The sequence below is a fragment of the Nomascus leucogenys genome, chromosome 15 (assembly GCF_006542625.1).
Source record: "Nomascus leucogenys isolate Asia chromosome 15, Asia_NLE_v1, whole genome shotgun sequence".
Lineage (NCBI taxonomy): Eukaryota > Metazoa > Chordata > Mammalia > Primates > Hylobatidae > Nomascus > Nomascus leucogenys.
In genome coordinates, this window is record NC_044395.1 from 34,185,245 (window position 1) to 34,195,640 (window position 10,396).

General features: G+C 37.6%; 1 pseudogene; it reads right to left on the reverse strand.

Moving 5' to 3' along the window:
• Positions 1-359: 359 nt before the first annotated feature.
• LOC100589648 lies at positions 360-4,926 on the reverse strand (annotated as a pseudogene).
• Positions 4,927-10,396: the final 5,470 nt, after the last annotated feature.

The following is a 10,396-nucleotide window of genomic DNA, read 5'->3' on the forward strand; positions in this document are numbered from 1 at the left end:
TAAGATAAAACACAAGTCGCTGGGCGCGGTGGCTCACGCCTGTAATCCCAGCACTTTGGGAGGCTGAGGCGGGCAGATCACGAGGTCAGGAGATCAAGACCATCCTGGCGAACACAGTGAAACCCCGTCTCTACTAAAAATACAAAAAATTAGCCGGGCGTGGTGGCGGGCGCCTGTAGTCCCAGCTACTTGGGAGGCTGAGGCAGGAGAATGGCATGATCCCGGGAGGTGGAGCTTGCAGTGAGCTGAGATCGCGCCACTGCACTCCAGCCTGGGCCACAGAGCGAGACTCCATCTCAAAAAAAAAAAAAAAAAAAAAAAAAAAAAAAAAAAAAAAGATAAAACACAAGTCAAACTTATTACAGTTGTCCACAGTCAGCAACGCTGATTATCTTCTTGCTGGTCTTGCCATTCCTGGACCCAAAGCACTCCATGGCTTCCACAATATTCATGCCTTCTTTCACCTTGCCAAAGACCACATGCTTGCCATCCAACCACTCAGTCTTGGCAGTGCAGATGAAAAACTGGGAACAATTTGTGTTGGGTCCAGCATTTGCCACGGACAAGATGCCAGGACCTGTGTGCTTTAGGATGAAGTTCTCATCTTCAAATTTCTCCCCGTAGATGGACTTGCCACCAGTGCCATTATGGCATGTGAAGTTACTACCCTGATACATAAACCCTGGAATATTTCTGTGAATGCAGGAACCCTTATAACCACATCCTTTCTCTCCAGTGCTCAGAGCATGAAAGTTTTCTTCTGTCTTTGGAAACTTGTCTGCAAACAGCTTGAAGGAGATGCACCCCAAGGGCTCGCCGTCAAAGGCGATGTCAAAGAACACGGTGGGGTTGACCCTGACTGATAGTACAGGGCTCCTGGCAGCGGCATCTGCAAAGCCAAAGCAATTGTTTTAAGAACAAAGACCTGCTAGTTTTTGCAAAGCAAGTTTATGCTGATTGCTATCAACTAGAGCTTACAACTTGTTTCTTTATTGTTTTGTTTGGTAAGTGGGTCTCGCCTCAGTTACGATTCTGTATCTTTGTGCCAGGTTGGGATCAAGGAAAACCATGCTTTGTTTCTAGCTGTGTGTGCTCTGTATCTCTTTGTACTTCTGTTTCCCCATCCATAAAAACATTTCAACTTTTCATGGCAGTTAACCAATTTCAAACATCTCTCAGGGCTCAGACTAAAGGAATGATACACACTTTAAATTATTTGTATGGGCTTTGCCATTCGGCACTCTTTAATTTTAGCAATTTTCATGAGCCCTTAAATGTAATAATGCATTTCATGTAATAATAACACTCAATTATTATTATCTATTATTTATCCAATGATCTCATGGTAGCTTATAAACACTAAGTAATTGAGATTTACAAAACCCTGTGAGGTTCAAGTACAATGGCCGTGTTGCATTTACCCACTTATTTCTCTAAATGCTGCTTTGAAGTCTTTAAATATTTAATTAGTGATTATAACTCAAGCTGCTGTCTGGGAAACCTAAAGTAGACACATTTTGAATCTTTTTTTGTGTGTGTGGTTTTCAAATACAGTTAGTAATGATTTCTGGATACAAAAAACCCCAGAAATTTTACTAAGTAATTTTGACTTAGGGTTGAAACTACATTCTTAGAAATATTCAGTTGAGAAAGAAAGCTATGCTGACAGTCTACTGAAAACAATAATACTGAAATAGCTCATTATTCCACTACAGCATTCTCCACAGTGGTCGGGGATGCACTGACTTCATAAAGATTTTATTATGAGCCCAATACTTATTTTTCACACTTTTCTCTGATTATCTTTTTTGACTTTTACCTCAAATTTTAAGAATAGACTGTTTTATAATGGGAGAGAGCTATGGACTGGTAATCCTGATGTCTAGGCTCTTCTACATCTGTGATTTAAACCATTTATTTCACTTTGTTAATATTTTTTTTTGTATAAAATTGAGGCAAAATAATACATACTCTACTATCTCAACATTGTAGCCATTATAAAGTGAGATAATATGCATAGTTCTTTCTCTGGGTCCCTACTTGGTTCATATTCAATCAAATATTTATTTAATGCTTATTATGTGCCAGTCTCTGTTCAAAGGGCTTGGAATATAGCAGTAAATAAATAAATAAATGAAAGAAGGAATGAATGAATAATTTGTTCTCATGAAGCTTATAATCCAGTGGGTAGAGAGAGATAAATAAGTAAAAATATATAATGCGTTAGATGGTTGCTGTGGTTTGAATGTTTGTCCCTTCCAAAACTCATGTTGAAATTTAATTGCCATTGTAACAGTATTAAGAGGTGACCCTTTTTAAGAGGTTGATTAGGCCATGAGGACTCTGCCCTCGTGGGTGGGATTTATGACTTTATAAAAGGGTAAATTGGGCCCCCTTTTGTCTCTTCATTCTGCCTTCTGCCATGTGAGGACAAAGTGTTCCACCCCTCCAGAGGAGGCATCATTTAAGGCACCATCTTAGAATCAGAATTGCCAAACCTGCTGGCACCTTGATATTAGAGTTCCCAGCCTCCAGAACTGTGAGCCAATAAATTTATGTTCATTATAAATTACCCAGTCTGTGACATTTTGTTATAATAGCATAAATGGACTAAGACATAATGTGATAAATATTATGGAAAATTCTGATTCAATAGAGGTTCTACGACTTATGAGCTATGTAGCCTTAAGAAAATTACCTATACCTCAGTTTTCTAAGCTGTGATATGAGAAAAATTATACTACTAACATGTCAGAGTTTGTATCTATTTAATCACAAATAGTCCAGTTTGCTATTCTAGTAAGATTTAGTGAATTGCAATCAATGTATAGTCACTATGATAACAAGAAACTAAAGGGACTTTCTATGACATGCTGGTCTTCTCAGAAATAAGATTTCAACCCAGGCAGCCCGATTTATGGTTTCTGCACTTAACTACTGGCCTGCATTACTTCCCACCAATAATTACAGTTACAGCTTCACAGGCATAATCTCATTTAATCTACATAAGAACCTTACAAAATAAGAAACATTAATGTCCCCACTTCACAGGCTCCTCCTTTGAGCTGCCGAGGCACCATCACCATCCTTCTTCAGAGATCGTCCCAGCTCTGGAGGTCCTCTCCAAGTTTCAGGTGCTAATTACTCTAACCTTTTATCTTTGTGGTTCTTTTATCATTGAGGTGGTAGGGCTTCATGCAGTTGCGAGCTATGTGTTATTTTAGTACCCTCTTCCCATTTTTCAAGATATTCTGTTCAATGGGCTTGGACAAAGCTATGTGTTACTTCAGTGTCCTCATTTTTTAATTTGCCTATGCTATTTGATCAGTTCCTTTTAATAAAATTTGTCTGTTGAAATACCTACTGTGGTTTTTGTTTTTCTGCTTCAACCCAAAATGATTCTCTACTTAGTACTAAAAGTGATCCCTTGCTAAAAATACACCACAACAATGAACTATTGGGATTGGTTTAGTCATGTTCTTGGCCTTGAATGAAGCACTAAATGTATGCTGATCAGAAGGGGAGTACTAGTAATCCACAGCATGCAGTATCAAGATGCATCACAATTAAGCCCTGTAGTTGATTGTGATCAAGTGCTAACTCGAGCAAACACCTCACACTTTCTAATGTAATAGTCGTCTGCATAGATGGCTAATGATTTGTTTAATCAGTCCTCTATAGATGGAGTAATTCTCAATTTTTCATTATGATAATGCCATTGTAAACATATATAATATATATAACTATTGCTTTAAGATAGTATTTAAAAGATAATGTTTAATAATGTTGTGAGAGATTATTTCTGGCAAAGGAATTGTGGGTGATCTTTAGTTTCTTCTTTATAATATTCTGCATTTCTAATTTCTTTTCCAATAAGAATTTTTTACTTTTATGATAAGAAAAAATGAAGTTATCTCCTCTCCTCCAATTAATGACTACTCATTTTACCACTATGTCAACATAAGTGTACTTTGCTGTGATTTAATGAGATTTACAGCAACTGTGAACTCTGCAATAATGAGGATAAGTCACTAAGTCGGTTTAACTGATTGCTATAGCTCATGTTTGATCAATTATTTTTCCTCAGGGTGAAAATAATTTTCAGTTAATCTGAAAATAATTCATGAAATCATAGAATCTCTAGGTTGAAAGACACTACAAATGTCCTAAAGAAGACCATAAAAAATTGTCTCACTAAATAAACTTTTAAGAAATAGACATAGACATTTAGAGATGGCTGGAAGAAACTTCAGGAGCCAGGTAGCTTATGACCTCTTCATCTGAGAACCAGAGAGGCTGACTGATCTTTAGTAACCAGGATAGTGGCTGAGACGAGACTAGAACTGAGGTACCAAATCCTGACTCCTGGCTTAATGTTCTTTCCATTTAACTATAAGCTCCACTCCCTTGTCCATATTGTTTAGTTTTGTACCATACTTTGAAAGTTACACATGGCACTGTTATTACAGTAGACCCTCTTATCCATGGTTTGACTTCCCACAGTTTCAGTTACCCATGATCAACTATGATCTGAAAATATTAAGATATTTTGAGAGAGAGAAAGACAGAGAGGCCACATTCACAACTTTAATTACTGTATATTGTTCTAATTGTTCTATTTGATTATTAGTTGTTTTTGTTAATCTCATACTGTGCCTAACTTGGAAACTAAACTTTATCATAGGAATGTAAGTATAGGTAAAAGCTTAGTCTAGATAAAATTTGGTTCTGTCTGTGGTTTCAGGCATCCGCTGGGGATCTTGGAACATAACTCCCGTGGATAAGGAGGAACTACGGTATCTTTGTTTTTAATTTTTCATTGCAATTACAATATTTTTGTATTTATTTATAAAATATATTTATATATATGATACCTATAATTTAATAAGTGAATATTTTACCTGTTAAATACTGGGAGATCCTCATGGCTCTCTAGTCTTCTCACTACAATTTTTCCTAGCAAATTCATCCAAAACAAAAGCTTGAATTATCAGCTATAAAGCCGGCATTACTCAAAATTTTATCTGCAGCCCATAATTCTCTGATCCCCAGATGGGTGTTCGAAAAATCAAGAATAAAGGTATGAATTAGAGAAAGCAGGGCACAGGTTTTATGTAATAGAATTGGACAAAGATTAGAGACCAAAAATACCGCTTGAAGTTCAAGCCCCTGCAGAAATAGAAGAGGATGCCTAGGTTGAGAGTAGAGCAGAGGTAGGGAACAGAGTGTGATTTCAGACGTGGTCTGGGCAATAGATCTAATTTAATATACATAATGATTGGGTGTGTGGTGGAGTATCAGATGGAGTGCTCTAGATAAGGACATTGCCTAACACATTGGTGAACAGCAACAGTAAGCCACTGGGAAGCCAAATCAAAGCACAGAAGCCAGTCAAAGCCTGTGGACCAGCATCTACATTTAAGTAACTCCTATGTATTTGTCAGGAGGAATCACATTGGCTGTTTCTTCTTCCCACTTTATAAAAGTCCAGGGTCCTCAAACACATGAAACCAGTAGTGAATATTGAATTGGAAAGCCCCAGCACCAGAACTTGAGGGTCAGGGATAGAGTGGGAAACCCTTCCCAGAATATTCCTCACTTCAGTAATTAACATCTGGTTGGACAAGCCAAAAAATTAATAACCACCTTTTTAATTTTTAACTTTTGAAATAATTTCAGGCTAACAGAAAATTTGTAAGAATACTACAGGCCGGGTGCAGTGGCTTATGCCTGTAATCCCAGCACTTTAGGAGGCTGAGGTGGGCAGATCACCTAAGGTCAGGAGTTTAAGACCAGCCTGACCATCATGGTGAAATCCTGTCTGTACTAAAAATACAAAATCAGTCGGGCATGGTGGTGCATGCCTGTAATCCCAACTACTTGGGAGGCTGAGGCAGGAGAATCGCTTAGAGCCAGGAGGCAGAGGTTGCAGTGAAGTGAGATGGCGCTATTGCACTCCAGCCTGGGGAACAAGAGTGAAACTCTTGTCTCAGGAAAAAAAAAAAAAAAAGTCCAGGCACAGTGGCACATGCCCGTCATCCCAGCACTTTGGGAGGCCGAGGTGGGTGGATCACAAGGTCAGGAGTTCAAGACCAGCCTGGCCAATATAGAGAAACCCTGTCTCTACTAAAAATACAAAAATTAGCCAGGTGTGGTGGCTGACACCTGTAGTGCCACCTACTTAGGAGGCTGAGGCAGAATTGCTTGAACCTGGGAGGCGGAGGTTGCAGTGAGCCAGTGTTGCACCTCTGCACTCCAGCCTGGGCAACAGAGCAAGGCTCCATCTCAAAAAAAAAAAAAAAAAAAGGCCAGGCACGGTGGCTCACACCTGTAATCCCACCACTTTGGGAGGCCAGGGTGGGCGGATCACCCGAGGTCGGGAGTTTGAGACCAGCCTGACTAACATGGAGAAACCCCATGTCAGGGCATGGTGGAGCATGCCTGTAATTCCAGCTACTTGGGAGGCTGAGGCAGGAGAATCACTTGAACCCGAAAGTTGGAGGTTGCAGTGAGCAGACATGGTGCAATTGCACTCCAGCCTGGGCTACAAGAGTGATACTTGGTCTCAACAGAAAAAAGAAAAAAATACTACAAAAACTTTCTGGATACCCATTACTCATATTCCCCAAATGTTAACAATTTATTTGCTCTATCTCTTTCTCTGTACACACACACACACACACACACACACACACACTCGAGTTTTGTGTGTGCATGTATAATCTTTAAGGGTAAGTTTTAAATTGGATGCCTGTTTACTCCTAAATACTTTAGTCATTTTTTCCTTAAATTACAGAAATTCTTTCACATAAAAGTAGTATATTATCAAAATCAGGAAATTACCATTGATATAATATTCTTATCTAATCTACATGCCTTATTCAAATTTCCTCTAAGGCCTTAACAAAGTCCTTTGTAAAAAGAAAATCCAATATCATGCATTGTATTCAGTCGTCATTTCTCTTCAGTCTCCTTTATTATGGAATACTTCTTGAGTCTTTCTTAGGATTTCATGACATTGAATTAATTATGTATGTATTTATTTATTTCTCATCACACTGAACTTTACTTATTTATTTAAATTTTTAATTTTTAAAATTTCAATAGGTTCTAGGGGAATAAGTGGTGTTTTGTTATATAGGTAAGTACTTTAGGTGTGATTCCTGAGATTTTGGTGCACCCATCACCTGAGCAGCGTACACTGTACCCAGTGTGTAGTCTTTTATCCTTCACACCCCTCCCAACCTTCTGCTCAAGTCCCCAAAGTGCATTGTATCATTCTTATGCCTTTGCATCCTCATAGCTTAGGTCCCACTTATAAGTGAGAGCATATGACGTTTGGTTTTCCATTCCTGAATTACTTCACTTAGAATAATGGTCTCCAACTCCATCCAGGTTGCTGTGAATGCCATTATTTTGTTCCTTTTTATAGCTGAGTAGTATTCCATGGTATATATACATACCACATTTTCTTTATCCACTTGTTGATTGGTGGGCATTTGGGCTGATTCCATATTTTTGCAATTGTGAATTGTGCTGCTATAAACGTGCATGTGCAAGTGTCCTTTTCATATAATAATTTCTTGTCCTCTGGGTAGATATTCTGTTGTGGGATTGCTGGTTTAAATGATAGTTCTACTTTTTGTTCTTTAAGGACTCTCTACACTGTTTTCCATAGTGGTTGTACTAGTTTACATTCTCACTAGCAGTGTAATAGTGTTCCCTTTTCACCACATCCATACCAACGTCTATTGGTTTTTGATTTTTAAATTAGTCATTCTTACAGGAGTAAAGTGTTATTATTGCATTGTGGTTTTGATTTGCATTTCCCTGATAATTAGTGATGTTGAGCATTTTTTCATATGTGTGTTGGCCATTTGTATATCTTCTTTTGAGAATTTGCTATTCATGTCCTTTGCCTACTTTTTGATGGGATTATTTATTTTTTTCTTGCTGGTTTGTTTGAGTTCCTTGCAGATTCTGGATATTAGTCCTTTCTTGGATGTATAGTTTGCAAAGATTTTCTCCCCCTATGTGGTTGTCTGTTTACTCTGCTGATTATTTCTTTTGCTCTGCAGACGCTTTTTAGTTTAATTAAGTCTCATCTATTCATCTTTGTTCTTGTTGCATTTTCTTTTGGGCTCTTGGTCATGAACTCTTTGCCTAAGCCAATTTCTAGAAGGGTTTTTCTGATGTTAGCTTCTAGAATTTTTATTAAGTATTTGATCCGTCTTGAGTTGATTTTTGTATAAGGTGAGAGATGAGGATCCAGTTTCATTCTTCTACATGTGGCTTGCCATTTATCCCAGCACCATTTGTTAAACAGTGTGCCCTTTCTTCACTGTATGTTTTTGTTTACTTTGTTGACGATCAGTTGACTGTAAGTATTTGGCTTTATTTCTGGGTTATCTATTCTGTTCCATTAGTCTGTCTATTTTTATACCAGTACCATGCTGTTTTGGTGACTATAGCCTTATATTAATAGTCTAGTTTGAAGTTGGGTAATGTGATGCCTCCAGGTTTGTACTTTTTGCTTAATCTTGCTATGACTTTTTTGGTTCCATGTAAATTTTAGGATTGTTTTTTTCTAGTTCTGTGAAGAATGATGGTGGTATTTTGATGGGAATTGCACTGAATTTGTAGATTGCTTTTGGCAGTATGATCATTTTCACAATATTGATTCTACCCATCCATGAGCATGGGATATGCTTTCATTTGTTTGTGTCTTCTATGATTTATTTCAGCAGTGTTTTGTAGTTTTCCTTGCAGAGGTCTTTAACCTCCTTGGTTAGGTATATTTCTAAGTTTTTGTTTGTTTGTTTGTTTGTTTTTTGGTAGCTATTGTAAAATGGGTTGCATTCTTAATTTGGTTCTCAGCTTGGTTGCTGTTGGTGTATGGCAGTGCTACTGATTTGTGTACATTTATTTTGTATCCTGAAAGTTTACTGAATTTGTTTATCAAATCTAGGAGTCTTTGAGATGCATCCTTTGTGTTTTTCAGGTATACGATCATCTCATCAGTGAATAGTGACAGTTTGACTTCCCCTTTACCTATTTGGATGCACTTGATTTCTTCTCTTGTCTGATTGTTCTGGCTAGGACTTCAGTACTATGTTTAATACAAGTGGTGAAAGTGGGCATCCTTGTTTTGTTCCAGTTGTCAGGGGGAATGCCTTCAACTTTTTCCTGTCCTGCATAATGTTGGTGGTGGGTATGTCATAGATGGCTTTTATGACCACAAGTTATGTCCCTTCAATGCCAATTTTGCTGAGGGTTTTAATCATACAGGCATGCTGGATTTTGTCAAATGATTTTTCTGCATCTATTGATACGATCATGTGAACTGTGTTTTTAATTCTGTTTATGGAGCATATCACATGTATTGACTTGCATATGTTAAACTATCCCTGTGTCCCTAATATAAAACCCACTTGATTATAGTGGATTATCTTTTTGATATGCTGTTGGATTCTGTTAGCTGGTATTTTGTTAAGAATTTTTGCATCTACATTCATCAGGGATATCGGTCTGTAGTTTAATTTTTTGGTTATGTCCTTTCCTTGTTCTGGTATTAGGGTGATACTGGCTTCACAGAATAATTTAGGGAGGATTCCCTCTTTCTCTGTCTTTTAGAATAGTGTCAAGAAGATTGGTACAAATTCTTCTTCAAATGTCTGATAGAATTCAGCTGTGAATCTAGCTGGTCCTGGACTTTTTTTGTTGTTGTTAGCAATCTTTTTATTGCCATTGCAATCTCGCTGCTTGTTATTTGTCTATTCAGTGTTTCTATTTCTTCCCATTTTAATCTATAAGAGTTGTATATTTCCAGGAATTTATCCATCTCCTCTAGGTTTTCTAGTTTGCGTGTGGAAAGGTGTTCATAGTAGCCTTGAGTGTTCTTTTGTATTTCTGCGGAATTGGTTGGAATATCTCCCATTTCATTTCTAATTGAGCTTATTTGGATCTTCTCTCTTCTTTTCTTGATTAACCTTGCTAATGGTCTATCAATTTTGCTTAGCTTTTTAAGGAACCAACTTTTTGTTTCATTTATCTTTTGTGGGTTTTTTTGCTATTGTTGTTTCAATTTCATTCAGTTCTGCTCTGATTTTTGTTATTTCTTTTCTTCTGCTGAATTTGGGTTTGGTTCTTTCCTGTTTCTCTGATTCCTTGAGATGTGACCTTAGATTGTCTGTTTGTGCTCTTTCAGACTTTTTGATGTAGGCATTTAATGCTATGAACTTTCCTCTTAGCACTGCTTTCGCTGCATTCCAGAAGTTTTGATAGGTTGTGTCACTATTATTGTTCAGCTCAAAGAATTTTTAAATTTCCATCTTCAGTTCACTGCTGACTCCACAATCATTCAGGAGCAGATTATTTAATTTCCATGTATTTGCAT